The 19,915-nt window shown below is 37.3% G+C and overlaps 1 protein-coding gene across 2 annotated transcripts in view; it reads left to right on the forward strand.

Annotated features, from left to right (window-relative positions):
• LOC117170224 (serine/threonine-protein kinase ppk30) overlaps positions 1-19,915 on the forward strand; it is a 543,229-nt gene that overhangs the window by 493,920 nt on the left and 29,394 nt on the right. The window contains exon 12 of one of the 2 annotated variants that reach the window (XM_033356844.1): positions 13,605-13,738. The exons of the other annotated variant lie outside the window; for it this stretch is intronic. The gene's annotated coding sequence lies outside the window, so the exon portion shown is untranslated. Of the gene's footprint in view, positions 1-13,604; positions 13,739-19,915 lie in introns of those variants that run through there. 2 annotated transcript variants of the gene reach the window in all.

A 19,915-nucleotide genomic window follows, 5' to 3' on the forward strand; every position in this document is an offset into this window, starting at 1 on the left:
TCAACGAGAAATTCATTGGTGAGCTCTGCATTGATCTTGGTGATGATCGTCAAGGTATTTCAAGGTTTTTTCCAAGCAGTTTATGTTTACATTCAGCATTACAAAGGAACAAGGACATGCACGTAGTAAATTTTGTTCCCTTTGGGGTGCTTGATTAGCGTGAGTGCACTTGCCTCTCGCGCTTCAGTGAAGATGTTCGAACTGAAAACCTTGAGCTTCTTGACAAAAAGCTATGCGATTGTAAAAATGAGTTACAGCATTACGAATCATCTCGCTATCATTCAAAGTAGCCTGTTGCAGAATCCGATTTTGCAATTCATTTAAGTTTTGCGGTTGCGTTGAGTATACTTTGCTCTTTAAATAACCCCAAAGAAAATAGTCGAGAGGCGTCAGATCAGGAGATCTAGTAGGCCCCGCGATTTCACCCTTTCTTCCAATCCACCTTTGAGGGAACTGAGTATCTAAATATGCTCGAACCTCCCTACCGTAATGAGCCGCTGCTCCGTCCTGCTGGAACCAAATATTTGGAAAATTGTTGCCCGTAATCTCCCTTATTCTTGGTACAATTTGGTTTCTGAGAAGGTCTTCATATGAACGGGCATTGAGATTACAATCAATGAAGAAAGGGCCTATCAATGTATCGTTCAAGATACCGGCCCAAACATTAATCTTTTGTGGATATTGTGTGTAACTCTCCAACATCCAATCAGGATTTGTGTCGGACCAATATCTACAATTTTGCCTGTTAACTTAACCTTTTAAAGTGAAAGTAGATTCATCTGAAAATACTGTATTGTACAACAAAAGAGGATCTCTATCAATTCTGTCCATAATAATTTCACAAAATTCAACTTGACGTACAGGATCGCCTTCATTGAGCTCTTGTACCTGATGAACTTTGTAAGGATGAAAATCAATGCTTTTAAAAATACTTCGCAATGTCTCGGGAGCAACGTCACGCTCATCACTAGCTCGACGTAAAATAGGGTATGGGTTTTCAACAAATGCTTTGGCTATGCCCGTCTGCATCTCCTTTGATCCTGCAGATTTTGTCCGACCAGTTCTCTGAAGGTCCTTAATAGATCCATGATTCATAAAGCGCCTTACAGTTTTTTAAATTATTAATTTTGAGACAGGATTTAACCTTTCTTCATTACGAAAAGTGCGATTAAAAAGTAAAGGAACTTGATCATGAGATCGAACTCGATCTCCCCAACTACGCATCATTAATACAGATACCCTCTCTCGTTCTGAAAGTTTAGCTTGCGCCATAATAATCATTTAGCGAAAGATAGTAAGTATGTACTCGTAATACGTAAATTTAGTTTTGATTCGTAATATTCGTATGGAAAAACGGTATAGGACTTAGGGTATCGCCTTAGGTATTGACTTATGTATCGAAAAACGGTATAGGACGATGGTAATCTCAATGCCCGTGCATATCAACAGTTTCTCAGAAACCAAATTGTACGAAGAATAAGGGAGATTATAGGTGACAATTTTCAAAATATTTGGTTCCAGCAGGACGGAGCAGCGGCTCATTGCGGTAGGGAAGTTCGAGCATATTTGGATACTCAGTTCCCTCAAAGGTAGATTAGAAGTAGGTGTGAAATCAAGTGGCCAGCCAGATCTCCTGATCTGACGCCTCTCGACTATTTTCTTTGGTGTTATTTAAAGAGCAAAGTATACTCAACGCAACCGTAAAGCTTAGACGAATTGCAGAATCGGATTCTGCAACAGGCTACTTTGATTGATAGGGAGATGATTCGTAATGGTGTAACTCATTTTTACAATCGCATAGTTTTTGTCAATTAGCTCAAGGTTTTCAGTTCGAACATCTCCACTGAAGCGTGAAAGGCAAGGAGACTCACGCTAACCAAGCACCCCGAAACGTGAGAGGCAAGGGGACTCACGCTAATCAAGCACCCCGAAATGTGAGAGGCAAGGGGTCTCACGCTAATTAAGCACCCCAAAGGGAACAGAATTTACTACGTCCACGTCATTGTTCCTGAGTAATGCTAAACATAAACGTAAACTGCTTGGGAAAAACCATGAAAAAACCTTGAAGGTCATTACCAAGATCAATACAGAACTCATCAATGAATTTTTCGTTGAAATTTACCTCAGGAATTGCACTGACCTCTTGGAAAACTTTGTTACTTTCAAATAACCTCTAAATGACCTTGAACGTTACAATTGACCTATGACTTGGGTACATAGCTGAACGTAGAATTTTTCGCTCTATCAATTGCAGGTGTAAAAAACGGGGTTTCCGTTTACAAAAACAAAGTTGACCTTTAAAAGCTATGAAAGTCGACTTTAAGGTCAAAATGAAGGTCACCATTCAATTCCTCGTTGAAATTCTGTAAAAAAAATTTAAAGAAAAGGAGACATGATGAACTTCCTTTAAACTGAGAATCAATGAACAATAGAATTGTGATGAACGTTAATCCCCTCAGCTGTTGAACAGACAGGCTTTTTTCGTTGAGAGACACAAAATAACATTTGGCCGATCGATAATTCCAAAAGAGAAACAAACCTAGTAGGTGTTACGATAGCGATAATTAGCACAATAAGCACTGAGTCATACTCTCGCAGTATCTTCTCGAGCATGTGTACTCGTCTGCGTGAGCACACTTCCTCGCATATAAGTGTTTGTTAATGATGTAACCCGCATAGGTGTGACTCATCTACAGAAGCACATACCAACACCTGCACACAACTCAAGATCCCACACATTACGTGGACGAATTTGGATACGAATTTGGATAACGTTCAGATTTTGTGATAAATTAAGAAGCCCAAGGTCTGAGATTTGAATTCAACCGACATGACACCATGTTTCATTTTTGTACACATTCAAGGAAATTCTTGATTGTCGACTGCTTTTTTTTTGGTTTGCATCCTAAATTCACCTTAGATCCCGGACAAGCCCCCAATGTTTAACATAACAGTCTAGGTATTATCAAATCCAGATTTTCTATAAAGCCTTTAAACCTAAATCTAAGGTGATTAAAGAGTAGTCACAAAATACTTTTTTTATGGGCAAATAGACTTAATTTTCAACCATTTTTTTATATGAACTTGAAGCGAAATTATTTCTTTACAAATTACAAACTTTGTACAAACTTTAGGCCATTTAAAGTGCTTTCGTATCTTTTTATGTTGTATTTTATAACTTTTTTGACTTTCCTTATTTATAGACAATCGTTTTTTGCAATAAATAATTATAATTGATAATTTGTCAGGAGCGAAAAATGAAATCGAAAAGTCCTCTGACCAAACCAAGTGGACTATACGTTTTCGGTGCGCTGATCGCGAATCGGTGGTCCTTATGACCCCTACACTTCACGGTCAAGGTCATTTGAAGATCAACTTCATTGATTTGAGAGATATCATATGTTTTAGCTCAGATTCTGAAATAGCAGTAAATTTTACGTTCGGATATATCTTTATCCACGGGTCCCAGTGACCTCTAGAGGTCATATGAAGTTCATATATACGATGTCATTAACGAAATTAGTCCACGAATGACGTGTTCGTTTACTAGCGAAAGATCTGCGAAGAGATTTTCTTTTATGTGGGGTAATAGTATCTCTCTTGAGAGCCAGCAATAGTTCGACATCATACTTATATTCCAATAACCTTGGCATCTTTTTTCGATATCCTTAAAAGCTGGGTGCAATCTCTTACCCTGTTCCTCGTTAAAGTCTCTCAAATTCCCTGGAAAGTAACCAATATGAGAGAGAAGAAAATAGATCTTTAAATTCATTAGATATCCCATTTCTCTATGATTTTTCAATATCCTATTCACAGTATTCTTGTAATCAAGATCTTTATTATTTCCTAGAAATTTTTGTTGAACTTCTCTGAAACTTTGCCATGCCGCTCGCTCCTTGTTTACCATTCTTCTTTCAAATTCTTTATCCTGCAACAGTTCTCTTACTTGTGGGCCATCAAAAACCCCTTTATTAATCTGAGCTTTACAAAGTTTTGGAAACTTCTCAAAGATGTACATAAAGGTATCACTTCCTTCTGGTAAATTCTTCATTGCTTTGATGAATTGTTTAATCAAACCTAGATTAATATGTAGGGCAATCCATGTTATGATCTTTTGGATTTTGCAAAATCATTAGTGAGGAAAATCTTGTTCTTTTTTCTGAGAGTAAAGTTGAAATCTAGATTTCACGTATATTGTTTTCGGAGTCCACAAATTGTCCATTCCACTAGTATCTATACTGAAGAAATTTCTGTAATTTTTTTTTACTTTATCTGTGAATGTTTTTTTTCAATACTGATGACGCATTTTTCACAAACAACACAAAAGTTGTCAACACACGTATTTCACGGCGTAATTTCTGTCCTTATGGCAGTAGACTCTACAGAGGCTAAGTGTCCCATCAATGTAGCGCTACGGTCGCATGATGACGACGTTTGCGTGCCCGCTTGCTTACTCTAACCAATCGCCGCTACTGGGGTTTCGAATCCCTGCATCGTACAGATAATATTTCTTGTGCATAACATGACAGATTCACGCCTTCGCCTAGAGACTTCACAGAAAAAACTGAAGGTAAATCTTATTGCATCTAAATTTGTAGGGAGTAAACTGTCTTTTGTTTACACACAAATTTTTCATGACCGTCTTAAAAATTACAAGCTATAAGCTTCCATTGCTGCAGTGAAGTTAGCTGACAGGTAATGAAACATATTAATCGGATGAGTTCGCCTTCATGAAGACGGTCGTGCCGAATTGTAAGAGCTGTCAAAGTTACTCACAGGAGTGGGTAAAAGTGAAAAAATACCCAGGTGTCAGGGTCATAACTTAATGCACGCGCGATTGCAGGAGATTTGCGCCTGAACTGCAGCAGTTTCTGCAATTGGATGTGAAACTAAGTGCGAATGTAATTTCTTCTGTATCTAACTTACATCACGTGATAGTTTTCAGGGAATTTAGAATGATCGATTTCACCTTCACATGCTAAAGAATATTTTTGACCTTCGTATGACCTCTAGAGGTCTCTGTGATCCATTGCTAAAAATATATCTGAACCTAGAATTTCGCGCTTTTTTCAAATCTGAGGTCAGAAATATGATATCTCTCGAATGAACAAAGTGGACCTTCCAATAACCTTGATTCTGACGTATATGGGTCATAGGGGCGAGGAATTCGTGATCAGTATACCCGAAAACGTATTTTGAAAGGATCATTACCTTGATGTGAGCAAACCATGAGAATATATTAGGTTCAGAAGTTTTAAAGATTGTTTTTGACCTTTGTGTCGCCTCTAGAGGTCACTAGGACCCTTGGGTAAAAATACATCCGACCGTTATATTCCTGCTCTTTCAAAATCTGAGCTCAAAAAGATTATATCTCTCAAATCAACGAATTTGATCTTCAAATGACCTTCATACGATCCTTACGTGTAGGGTTTATTAGAGATATGGATTCGTGACCAGCATACACGAAAACCTATTTTGTAAGGATCATTACCTCGATATGAGTAAATCATGACAAGCTGCTAGGTTCAGTATTCTAAAAAATGCTTTTGACCTTCATATGATCTCTATAGGTCACGGGTACCCGTAGGTAAAACATATCCGAACGTAAAATTTCCCGCTATTTCAGAATCTGAGTTCAAAAAGATGATATCTCTCATATCAACGAAGTTGACCTTCAAATGACATTAATCCTGACGTGTAGGGGTCATAGGGGCCACGGATTCGTAATCAGCGCACCCTAAAACGTCAACTTGGTTTGGTCCTAGGAATTTTTCATTTCATTGTTTGTTCCTGTGTTTTTAATAACAAAGTTAAATGCAGCTATATATTACGACTCCAACAATACCAAAAACTCATTTTTCATAAAAATGCCCCTTATGTAACTTCTTAGTTTGGATGACAGAACAAAATGTTATATTCTATTCGAAAATTAAGTTTCTCAGTCCCAAATCACCTTTTACATTCTTTGCTGAAAGTTGGTTGTGGTTCATGGAAAATTCAACTAATTGATTTTAAAGCTAATGTATTTTTGTGTGAATATTAACTGTTTTGATGAAAGTTCATCTTTGTCGGATGGCAATCACTTGTTAAAGTGCAAATTTACCTACTTTATTTTTGGTTGAAAATGTCTTGTTTTAGCTTAAAATTCAACTGTTTGTATAATAATTAACTTTTTTATAATTTAAATTTTTGGTTGAAAATTCAAATAGAACATTTTCAAGATTTAAAACTTTTTTTAAAATTCTTGCAGTTATTTTTTCTGAAAGTGTAGCTGAAAGTGTTGCCCTACCTTTAAGGACTAATTTCTCGGCTTGCAATGATTCTTTCTCAAGTGAAAAATAAAATTTCAATAATAAAAACTATTTTTTGAATATATTGAGAATTTTCAATCGAAATTTTTTCTATTGACATTCGGTTTGCGAAAATAGGAAATTTAACTTCTTGTTCTTCATTTTCCAATTATGTTCAATTTTATGATGAAAGTGACTCTCGAAGTTATAATTCTAATTCCCTGAAACCAAGGCGGCACTTAGCCGTCCGCATGTACTCAGGCTTAATGCCTAAAGTAACCTGGTGTAACAGCTTCATGGGGAAGCAGCATCTACGGAACACATCCAGTACTTTCAAACAACGAGGATCTTCAACTTGAAACAGGACTCTACGGATTCTGTTTGCAGTCCAGGCAACGACCACCATAAGCCGAGACTCCCAAGGTATCTACGGAACCTTGTTAAAAGATCTGACGATCTTCCAATCCCAGAGAGAGCCCGCTAAACTAAGCGATAAGCCTTGGAAAGGAACGCATCGTCGAGCTACGCCTGGTTCAACCGCATAGCATCAGAACGTATACGGCCGTCAAAGTACAACTGCTATCTACTTGGCTGACACGAAACTAGGCGAAAGGAGAACAAAAATTAAGCATTATTTTAATTTTAAGATAGTTACGAATCTTGTTCAGATATTTACCTAGTAGATAAGTCCTTCTCGCATACGTCGAACAGTGATTGAATTGCATGACGTTTTCGACAAGGCTAAGTGGGAAAATATTTCGGTAAATAGGCTGGCGTCAGTAGGTATTCACACCCGACATTTGTAATCAGAACAAACTGGCTTTCCACGCCTATAGGAAATTCTTTGCACACAATACCACAGACAAATAGACACTCTTTCGGATTTTGATAGCAGTTCACGTGGATAAGACAAATTTGTTTCAAACCGTCCCCACCATGTCATCAGAAGATTTGAGGGAAGTTTTGAACAGTGAAAGATCCACGATTGCTGATCCTGAGTAAATGAAGATAAGAAATCTCTCTGGTATCAGCAATGCCTTTCTAATAGAGGGCGAACTACATTCAGAGCGTGAATCTTCGGACGAGGAGGTTGCACCTGAACCAGCTAGAAGAACTAGTCGGCCCGCACCCCTAGTCCCGAATCCCTTGGAAAATGGTATATGCTAGCCAATGCCACTCGCATATAACAATACACCGAGAAGCGAGCCGAACAGCAGTCTAACAGCAATTCATGGAACAGGAACCTTGAAGCCCGGTAACCAGCCACCGAATTCCTTTATAGCCATACGAGCCTGCTGTCTGTATCCCCGCATAACAATAGACAGACTTGTAACGCAGCAGAGAGGCAACCGTCGAATTTGAACCAGCCGCCTACATCCGTGCACGACGCCACTCAGAGATGCAACACAGAAGGAAGGCAACCCTCATCTAACCCTCATCCAACAAAAACAAACTCCCAATGAGAAGCGCGGAAACGCGCACAGCACGAAACCAGCAGCAACAAATGCGGAACCAACCCTCCAACTGACCTGCAACTATTGTAAGAAACCAGGTCACTTTGAGAGACAGTGCTGAAATAAACTTAGGCAACAGGGTTTTCACAATGGAGCAAACCAGAAAAAACCACCAGGAGTGAGGAATATTATGGGTATGGGGGATTCACAAAACCCATTAGAACTCGACAACTACAAGGAATCTACCAAGTTTCAACTACCAGCGAAAGATTACAGTCCATATATGGAAGACATTCTGACGGAACTTCCTACAGATTTTTAGTAGATCCCGGAGTCGCCATAAATCTTATAAAGAAATTGAAAGTCCCAGCAGAAAAGACACCATGTGACATGTAATAACGTTTTGCTTTCGGGAGATATATACATCATTCAAGCATCTCTTCCACATAATTGATGACGTTTTCCCCTTACCAGAGGAAGGTATCATCGGCCTACCTTTTTTAACGCGTTTGATAAATACCTTTTAACTAAGGACTTCCTTTACGTAGACAAGAATACAGTAATACAATGAAAAGGCAGTAATACAGCATAAATAACCCGCATAAAAGTAATTGGCAAAGATCAAGACACTTACATATATGATCACAAATACATCCCTGACGGTGTTTACAAAATACAAAACGAAGAGTTAGTTATAACTCTGTAAAATTATAACAAAGACCCATTGATAATACCACAAGAAATCAAGTACGAAGCAATAGAGCAAATTAAAGAAACGAATAGAATGAGCACTACTTCACAGGAAAAAAACCAGGTAAAAGGATTCAAGATTTATTAAGCAAGGCTAGATTAAAGCACATAGAAAAAGCGGAAGCTCCTCAATTGTGGAAAATAATAGTGGGGTACAGTGATACTTGCAACCTCGAAGGAGTCCCGTTTCCATGTACTGATCTAGTGGAATATGAAATCATTTTAAAACCCGGAACAATAGTAAATTTAAAATTTTATCGTGCTTCTGAATGCTATAAAGAAGAAATAAAAACTCAAGTTAACGAGTTAAAAGAAAAAGCTGTCATGAGAGACTCAAAATCACCCTTAAATTCACCGATTTGGGTTGTCTCAAAAACGGAAGTAACGTCTGGTAAGAATAAATGGCGAATAGTAATAGATTTTCGCAAGGTAAACGAAGAGAAAGAACAGGATGCTTATGAACTGCCCATCATCAGAGACATTTTGGACCAATTAGCGAATACAAAATTCTTTTCAGCCTGCGACCTCAGGTATAGGTTTCACCAAATCCCGATGAATGAGACTTTAAAAAAATGTTCCGCTTTTTAAACACCAGATAGACATTTTGATTTTATTAAAATACCCTTTGGACTCAAAAACGTTACTGCTACTTTCCAAAGTTTAATGAAGAATGCTTCAAGAGGATTGGTAGGAAAAAATGTTTTGTTTATCTCGACGATATTGTAGTGTTCGGCTCAATTTTAAAAGAATACAACGATAATCTAGTGAGCCTATTTGAAAGACAGAGAAATGGGATTAAAACTTCAATCTGAAAAGTTCAGAGCTTTTTGGGACTCACAGGTTATTATAGAAAATGTGTAAAAATTTCACTCAAAGGACCCCGCACAAAATACATTTAAAAAAGTTTCGGTGGATTTTTCTAAATTTTAGATATGTTGTAGATCATAAAATCGCAGATAAAAAGTTCTTATGCCAAAAAGTAAACAAATGGACAGTTTTTAATTAGTATCGCATCAAAGGTCGCTTTTCGTGCACGCTAGAGTAGATTTACCGAAACTCGAGGACTGTTTGGCGCTACGCTCAGGGATCATGCCCAACTTCGTGCCTTATTGATATTTTGTACTTTATGACCCCCTGATGGATAGTGCACATGTCTGAACCATGTATATGTGCCAACCAGTCCTCTAGTGTCGGTATATCTCTGTTAGCATTCATGAAAAGCGGCTTTGGACGCTACACCAACGAAGAAGTATACTTCTCTCGACCTTCGGACACGTATATTATTGATCAGGGGGTTTTAAAGTACACCTACCTCATCACCACATTTTCTCTTCTCACCCTCTCTTTTATATGAACATCCACTCCCCCATTCCTTCGAAACAGGAAGCCCAGGTACACAAACGCTTTCACCTCCTGTACCGCTTTGCCCTTCCACTTCCACTCCCCTCCTTTATCTCTCCCACCTCCTTTCCTGAACACTATAACCTTCGAATTGTTCGCATTTAACTCTAACCTGTTTTTGTCCACGTATCTTTAAGAACTTTTAATCATCTCCTTTAAAGCTTCTTCGCTTTTCGCTAGCAGCACTATTTCATCTGCATATGCGAGTGACCATGTCCTGACTCCTTACTATTATGCTCCTGACTATCATGTTCAGCACCCGTTTTGAGATTTCGAAACTACAAGGAGAAATTCACTTTCACAACAGACGCATCTGATAATAGATTAGGTGCAGTATTATCCCAAAACGGTCACCCCTGTTGTTTCATATCAAGGATGTTAAACAAAGCCGAGGTCAATTATAATACACGAATTCTAACACGAATCCTAAAACTTTTATTCTTTCTTTTAAAAAATGATATTTTTTATTCCATCTTAATCTGCATTATCTTAAACGCTCTGATGCCATTTCTGTTCTTTTCATACATTCTTCTATCGTACGCCCTAGTATGTAAATATTATCGATGTACGAGATAACGCCTTCAATACCTCTCAAACACTAATCAATTTTTCTCTGCAAATCGGCGGATGCAGCTCACACACTTCCGGTATATTTTTGTATTGCTAAAGGCCTTTAGGTGCTGTAATTGTTAATAACTTAGAGCTTTCTGGACCAACTCCAAATTGCATATAACAATTAAACAAATCTAATTCCATGTAGTAAGCTTCATGTTGTAACACAGTGAAAATATCATCGATTGTGTGAAGCGGGTATCCGCTAATCCAAAAACCCACGAGTAGTAATTATTAGTCATATCTGGATTATTTAATGATTCTCGTCATATTCAGTCGTTTTTTCTCCAAACTATGAAGTCTGAAAGTAATTTTCAGGCCAGATTTGGAATCGGCTGCTTACGGTGATCAATAGTCTAAATTTTATCCAAAAACTGTCAGTTCTGACATCGATTTGTCAAGTTTTATGATTTTTTATATTCTCCATATATTTCCCATATTTTGCAGGTAATAATCTATAACTTCCAGAAAGATTCATCTCCCTATGTTATTTCTACCGGAAAACAATACATTTTGACACCAAAAAATATTACTTTATACCACTGTGTAGTGGTAGTCGACGCAGCAGGTTTGACCATTTTTACGTATTACGATAAATACTGGGGGTAAGGAGTAAGGGAGTATGAGGACTCAGCCATTTGGTCGGCTAACATCTCCAGCGGTGGTTGTTTAATCATTGGTTTCCTATCTAACGAAGAACATGCTTTTTGTGCGATGTACGCATAAGGCGAATTATTGTTCGACACTACCTTGGACATTAAGGAAAGCCCTGGATTTTTCTATGTACACTGTCTCGTGCCAAGGCCTCATTCGCTGATTTTGAGCTTCAGTTAAGTACTGGAGCTGTACAAAATTATCCGTGAAATTGCTATCAAATAGGGCCTGTAATTTCTAATTGTCGAAAAATACTCGGTCGAATTCTGCATCTACTTCTCTGAACGTGATGATGTAGAAATAGGCTATTTGGGAAGCTCTAATTACGCAATGAATTACGGAAAGTAGCATTCTTGGAGGGTAGCGACTCCGGCTTCTTCGGGGGCATGGGGTTGTAGACGCTGAAAATAGACTATTTAGGAAGCCCTAGTTACGCAATGAATTACGGGGTGTAGCATTCTTGGAGAGTAGCGACTCCAGCTTCTTCGGGGGTATGGGGTTGTAGACGCTGAAAAGGCAGATACTTTTTCTAAAGAAAGAGGCAAACGGGCTCTTTATCTTCTTGGTTTTTGAAGTATACTTGGGCGTTGAGGTGTCCTACGGTGTTAATCCTATTGTATTTTGGTAATGATAATTCCCGGAAACGAGTCTCTTCAAAGAGGAGACGTCGGTAAATGCCCTAGTATTTCGCAGCAGAATCCCTTACTGCGTGAGTTACTAGGATAATCCGTTGTTTGGCAGAAGGTCCTTTGTTTTGACAATAGAGTTTCATTTGATTCAAGATGACCGTGGGATCAAGGGATGGATTACTCAAACTCCATAACTTTAAAGTATTTTTACACAAAAATCAAATTTTTTATCGGGACCCACACTGAAGTCTGGGTGTTAACTTCTACATCTATTTCCTTGAACGTGGATACATTTCTTTTGTTAAAAAATTTGTTTCCTCTATTCAGCAACACTTCGGCTCGGGAATGTATATGTATTTTACCTTTAAACAGTGATTTCGATTTTAGAGAATTTTTTTCGGTCTTCTGGAAAATTCCCATTTTGTTATTATCTAGTTGTGTACTGCCACCCTTAATTTTTGTTTAAAGCGAATTCATTTTTTCTGTGTTTAAAAATAAAACGTATCCAAGTACATTTCTATGCATAAAAAATCAGTACTGAATATATTGTTTTGAGATTCGTTCCCATTAATAACACAGTTATTAATTATTACTGATTAGTAGAATAAAACACATAACGTACTCACAACGTACACATAAGTAGGGATTACGTTCGTATAAGGAAGTGACTCGGACCGTGCATTGAGCAGTAGTGACTGTTCGCCCACCCCTTCAGATATTTGGTCCCCCAAAAGAGTGAGTGGACAGAATCACCAGATTCGTACAAACTTCTAGATCACCCGCGATCACGATAATTAAAAATAATAGAAGCGAACGATCTTTTTTTGTTTCTTTTTTTGTTTTTTAAGCTTAATTGAATGGAGTAAAAATTTAGTTCGACACAATTCTCAGTGAAAAGTATTATTATATTATTATCCCATTGGACTTTTGTTTTAGCGTTTTGAAAGCCTTTTTTGAACTATTTGAAGTAATGTAGAAGAACAAGAGTATAGTACCCTCTAAAGTAAAAAATCTCAATTTGACTAGGAAATTATTTACTGCCTAATTTTTCTTCTACATGGCTTTAAGGAGTGTAAAAAAATTATTTAAAAAAATAAAATAAAAAAATACTGAAATAGGTGTTTTTTTCTTTAAAAAATCGATTTTAGGTTTGAATAAAAAAAAAAAGGTTTATATGCCTCTTGTCCAGCAGAGGCTGCTACAGTAGTGTCTGTGTGCATTTAAAAACTCATTAATACAAATTAGTTGCAAAATAAGAAATTTAATTTCCAAAAAATAATGCGCGCCTGACTTTTTGCAATTTAGGGTTAAAAATCTTATCAGATATGGTGCAACTTGAAAAGAATAAAGTTTAACCTGTATTGCCGTGTATGGGGTTACGTTTATAAACTATATACTCGTATTTTACCTTATTCTTTACCACGCTAGTTCCATTTCATTGTTCATAATTATATCAGGCAGCGTTTTCAGTATCATCTTTTTATTATTAATAATAATTTTTATACACAGATTAATCAATTATTGGAATTATTTTATTTTTACTTTCACGCATATTTCAAGAATAAAAAAAAACATTTTACTCGTTTGATATTTTCAGGTACGAAAAGCCACTATTTATATACGCTGCCTTATAAACAATGCATTTTTCATTAACCTACGTTCGCTACAGGAATAGTTTAGACATTCTCAAGCACACTTGTTTCACCTTAGTAAGCATCATTAACTTGGATAGAGTTTTCATTTTCTGTGATTTATTGTTATTAATAATGGTTTTAAAAATAAGCTGCTTTACTTAGCTCAGAATTCTTTTACAGGAACCTCGGAGGATCATGCACATGTTCTTTTGAATGAACCTGCACACGAATCTGTACAGGTAATCTTGACCATTCCTGGGCACGAATTTGGCGAAGGATTACTCTACATTAGGGCATATCGAAAAAACAAAAAGTTGTTTGCGGGAAATTCTAATAGTAATAAAAACTTTATTTCGGGTGTCAAAAATACTCCCCTGAAGTTTCATAACGAAAATTCCTCCTGTTTCCACATTGTAGATATAGCTAAAAATCACAAAAAAACGAAGCACTTCTTCAAATTTCACAGCGAACATTTTTTTTAGTTGAAATTTACATTATCAATAAAAATAGTTCAAAGCAAGTCGATTTATACCTGTATAGCGATGATACCATCAAACTATTGTTTATCTTACGCGATTGATTTTGGAGATTACAAAAATCGAAAAAATCGACTTTTTCGCTATTTCCTTATAGTTAAGGCAATTTTGTAGACTATTTGACCATGAAATCTCTGCTGTATGTTAAAAAGAATGCAGTTTCAATATGATGCACCTATAATATATAAATAATATCGATACTAAAATCATTTTTACTGATTTTGTATCACAACAAATTATCAAAAAGTAATATATTGCTTTTTATTTTACAACAAAATTAATTTTCGTTGTCTAAATAAGGTAGAAATTATTTCAAATTTATCTAGATTTATAAGTGCATAGTGAGGAAGTAATTTAAATAATTTTTATTTTGCTAGAAAGATTTTGATTATTAAAAAAATCATCAGAAACAAATTAAAACTTGTTTCTTAGAACTATATTACTTTCATCGGCCATGTGAGCATCAAACGAATGTTTTATATTTCTTCAAATAAATTCTGAATATTATAAAATAAGAAAATAGTTGGAACATAAATTATCTGGCTATAATGTCATTAAATTATCAAAGTATTACTTTTATGATGATTTGTAATATTAGTTTAAATTTGGACATCCTGTTTAATTTTTGAACCGAAGTCATTTGTAGTGTCAACAATGGGCAAAATCTAAAGTTCTCAATTTTTTAATATAATATTATATTTTAATACGTTCACGGTCTGCTTGCTAATCTCTCGAATCAAACATGGAAAAATCAAATTTTAAACAGCATTCCTTCTTCGCATTAAAGTCAGTGAACGTCGTATGTGATTTGTATTAAAATGTGGATTCATTAAGCGAATTCCTAGTCATGGAAAAATACAGTGAGTTAAGTAACCGGAGATTACCTTCACACTTGAATGTGATGAGATATTATTTTTCCGAATGCGAAAACTTTCAAACTTGAAAATAATCTCACAGATACCCAAGTTTTTCTGATATTTTGCATTTAGTTGTGAAAAGGCTGCAGGATATATGGAATGAAACTTCCATTTTAATTATTAGAGAAGCATGAATCGCAAAGATTTTCAAAATAGATGAAGATGAGTTGTAGAAAGTGAAAAAGTCGCATGGAAGAAATAAAGATAAATCCTTTTACGAAAGAAAATTAAATGCGTTTAGTGCAAATAAATCAAATTTATTTGATATTGCGGCTTGTAAGTGTGGAAATGCTTCATACACTTGTGAGATAGATCTTTCTGAAGCAGCCAGAGTCAGATCATCATGAAGTACAATCGAAGCGTTTGATGACTGATCTGATTCAAGATCAAAGTGAACAAGTTATCTAAACAAAACTTCAAAAGGTGCAAATTGAAGGTGAAAGTTTTTACTGTTGCTCGATAATGGATGACAATGTAAAAGGCAGGTACTAGCCCGTCGAAGAGGATGTTGAGGATAAATGGGCCCCTTATTGGAATAAATATACAAATAAGGCAAGATTAAACGGTTTAACATTTTTTAAATTCTATGATAGATAGGGCCTCGGATACAGGCCTGCTGCTTTGCTGGCTTGAGCAATTTTACACGAACTGAGTAAGTTTACTCCAGAAGTAAAAGGTTTAGTTTTTGATCAGAGTAAACTATATAGGGAGAAAAACATACTTATCTCGTTCAAGAACCAGGATGTACTTATTTAGGACACATAGTCTTATCTTCTTCAGATCCAAAAACGATTGCACATGATATCCGTACGTTTTTTTTTTGTTGACAAAGGAATTAATACCTCTAATCTAGATTGTATGGGTTGTGATGGCTGTATTACGAACACCGTTGACGATTGCTAGAATTATAATTGGGTGAACCGTTACAATGGAGTGTATGTCAGCTTCATGGTAATGAGCTGCCATTCAAAGCCTTGTAAACAAAACTTGATGAAGGAACTTATGGTACTAATGATTTTTCTGGTCCAGTCACAAAAAGCACAGCTTCTTGTGAAGAACTTCAGGTTGTAATCTTCGGTGCTGTCGACAGTCCTAAATCTCCTGGAGTTGACGCCCGTGATCTTAGTTCAGATCAAAAATACCTGCTAGATATATAAGGCTCGAAAAAGTCCAGGGAAATTATCGCACGCTAGATACCTGAAGGAAGATCCCGCTGAATGTATTTAAAAAGTAATACAAAATAATGCCTGCTTTGCTTACCCAGAAAATCTTCTTCTCACTTTGCTATGTGACGAAAGGCAGAAAATCCGCAAGCTCACAGTGTCCCAAATCATTTCTGCGACACAATCAAAAGAGCAATATATCACGTGTAGATATTTTCTTGTAATCCAAAATGTTCATATATTATTTGTATCACATATCGAAAATACAATGTTCTTAAAGTATATCTGACATTCTACGGCCAAATATTTGAAAAAAATGGCCTTAACTCTTAAGAAAATATCGAGAAAGGCGATTTTTTTAAATATTTAAAAATTTCAAGGTCACTTAGGTAGGGTACAAAATATGTGAATCATTTTCTATGTAGCTACAAATACACTTGCGTTGAAATATTTTTTCTGATAATTAATGTACAGGAAAGTAATTTTTATTTATCATATAAATCAGTAAACCTATGTAGTTTCCTGTATAGGATCCTCTATAGGATCCTGTACGTGTTTTTGTATGGGACCATATCCAGATGCGCAATAGTATTCGATGGCACCTACGGCTGCGCAAAAGTTTTTTTAGTCCTCCAGGAGCACCTGGAGACATACGTACCATTAAGTACCATGAGGTACCATTCGTTACGTACCATTAGGTGCCTTATTAGGAGGTGTTCTATGCAGGCACGTATATAGGATCCTATGTCATTTTCTATAGGTGGCACCTATAGTGTTTGGATTTTTATTTCAAGGGATGTTGCCGTAACTCTTAAATTTTCATTACGTAAAGACATTTCAGTTGTGAATTATTGAGTCAAAATAACATTATTGGAGGCGCTTTGTCGGCGGACCGCAATCGCCGTCGCGGCCATCGTGAATTTTTGCACGTGTCAAGGGAGGACCCATCATTATCGCGTAGGCGGTTTGTTTTCAAGATTATCAGTGGGATTAAGAAGACTCATTGGTTGCTTTCCTTGTAGAGCAAATAAAATGTAAGAAAATGTACAGAGAGTAGGGGATCATGGGTTGCTGTGTCAGACCCATTGATCACAAGAACTCATTCAGAACAATCAGACAGATCCTTGCCACGTTCGCGACCGGTTAGTCCCTGATTCGCTTCGTTTTAAAATCAGAGTTGAACTTCATTGAATTCTGGAAAAGGATCTGATGTATGTAAATTTTATATTTGATTTGATAAAATGTAAAGTAGTTTAAATTCACTTTGAAATTTGGTTTACTTATTTTAATAGTATCCTTTCATTAATAAAATTTGCGATTTATAGGATTTAGAGATTTAGTACCGGACACTTTGTCTCAGGAAGTTGAAGTTCTAACCTTTTAAAATAGCGGAACTACAGCAAGGAAAACAATCATCGTTGGTGTACTTAGCAGAGTCTATTGAGAGGATTTGAAACTTCGAACTTTGGCGCGCTAAAAAGGGAAGGGTGTGTCACAAAATTTTGGTGCAGTTGGTAGGACTGCTGCTGCTTTCTGCGACGAGCTGAGGACAAGCTGAGGACAAGCTCAGGACGAGGAAAGGGGCAAGGAAGACCGCAAAGAAGACGAGCGAAGACTCGGAGGCCCTGGACGACCCATCAACATCGAGTTAGACTGCAACCTGCTCCCAAGTTTTTGGCGAGTTTCTTGGGAGACTTAGCCGCAAAAGGCCGGGGTTTTAAAGCGGCACAGTGCTTGCCCCATCCCTAAGGAAAAGGAGAGGGTGGTCGTCTGTGACCATCAATTCCATCGGGGGGACTTAGACGAGGAATTACTGGATGCAGGAAGGCGAAGAAACTGGTAGTGGGAGTGACACCTGAAAGGAATAAGTGAAACTTCGTAGTGAAAAATCATTTTAAAAAAAATTCTAAGTGTAGAGTGTAACAAATTAGAATTTTTTCAGAGACCAGTTGTCATCAAGACCATCAAACGGTAAGTTGATCTGCCACAATATTATTTGCGATTGCCAAAATTGTTATGAGTGTTAGAATTTATCTGAAGTGTAATAATATTTTGTGTTAGTTAGGGTAGCTTGGTTAGGGTTGTAAGAACAGTGCGGTGAAAGGCGAAATGTTAAGAGGTGCGCGAGGAAGGCGAGCCGGAAGGGCTGCAGTAGCAGAAACACCTGGGGAGAGAACCCTCAGAAGTTAGGAAACCTACGGAGGGGTTGGGTCATAGAGGAGTGGGTGGCAACCCCACCCTCTCCTCTAGCACCCTACGTGCGGAAATAGGGGTTGATATTGGGAAGGATGCCTTCCTTCGAGAGGCTAGTGGTGGATCGATGAGCCAGATTTCTGGCTCTAGCTATCAATTGGGTTTGCTTGCGTTGCCCGAAACGGAACACGAGCACCCAATTCCGTTTAAAACCGCTCTCAAATTTTTGCCTATATCTTTTAACGGTCAGAATATTACGGTTAATCGATTTATTAATGATTGCATTTTTGCACGAAATACAATCTCATCAAAGGATAGGAACACGCTTTTCCTGATGATTAGATTAAGATTATAAGGCGATGCGTTTGATTGCCTTCAAGATAGGGAGATTAGGACCCTAGAAGAATTGTTAAAATTTCTTAAGTTAAATTTTACTGAGCACCGTAACTTCAGCCAGCTCAATACCGCTTTAGCTAGAGTGGCCCAAAACGAGGGTGAAAATGTTCGGGCCTACGGAAGTAGAGTAAGAAAATTATTAACGAATTTAATTGAGCTCATTGAGGATCAGAATGTGTCCGTAGTGGCAGAAATAATAATAAAATCAGCACGAGATACCGCAAGTGAAAATTTCATAATAGGATTCAAACGAGAGCTCCAGTTTAGGGTCAAATTAAATGTAATGCACAGGCGCATAAAGTAGGTGCCGTCGAACGAGGCGGTGGACAGAGTCGTGGTCAAGGCCGCGGACTAGGTGGCTTCACTGTCAACTAAAATAAAAAAAAAAGTGGAGGAGAAACGTCTTTCTTAGAGCAGGCTAGCTGCTCACGATGCGTAGAAAATAGCCATTTGGCAGTAGGGTGTTTGCGAGTCGCCCCTGCTGCTGGAAATAAAATCTGATATAATTGTAATCATGTAGGGCATTTTTCACGCGAGTCTCCCACTAAATGGGCTATAGAATGCTATAGATCTCATAAAACCGGTCATGTTTCTAGAAATTGCTGGAAAAGTCTGACGTAAATCAGAAATCGATAGAGGAAATATGTACATACTGCAAAAAACCTGGTCACAATCAAACTAACTGTTATTCACGGTTGAACAAAGTAGCTGAAAATTGACAAGAAAAGGTGGCTACTTTAAACGAGTAACGAGCTCGCTGAATTGGTGCAACACCGAGCTATTTTCTGAAGTGGCACCTTTGCATCGCGTAATTTTTAGGTGTCATTTCAGTTAGTGCTGAATAATTTTCCACTCAGCTGTGATGGGATGTTGGGCATGACCTTTTTGTCCAACTCCATGATCGACCTGAAAAACAAGGTAATAAAATATGAATTGGGCGATTTTCCTTTTGTTACCCCTTTAAAGGGAATAACCCTTAAACTAAAGGCGAGTACTCGACAGCTCGTGACCTTGCCAGTTGCAAACGCGGAATTTCTAGAAGGATATTTGCCTCTAGTACCTGCAGGGCCGAGGATATATTTGGGTGAATCTTTGGTTAAAGTAAGCAACGGCACGGTGCGACTGTACTGCGTGAACGCAGGTACCAGGGCCTTTGAGTTATTAATTGCACCCGTAACTTGACATGCATTTGACAAAGTCGAACCTACCAGAACAAGAGTCAAAAGGGGATCCGACGCTAACCTCGTTAAGAAATAATTGATCAAAGAAAGAGTATCAAAATTAGA

This window comes from Belonocnema kinseyi, chromosome 3 (assembly GCF_010883055.1).
Source record: "Belonocnema kinseyi isolate 2016_QV_RU_SX_M_011 chromosome 3, B_treatae_v1, whole genome shotgun sequence".
NCBI lineage: Eukaryota > Metazoa > Arthropoda > Insecta > Hymenoptera > Cynipidae > Belonocnema > Belonocnema kinseyi.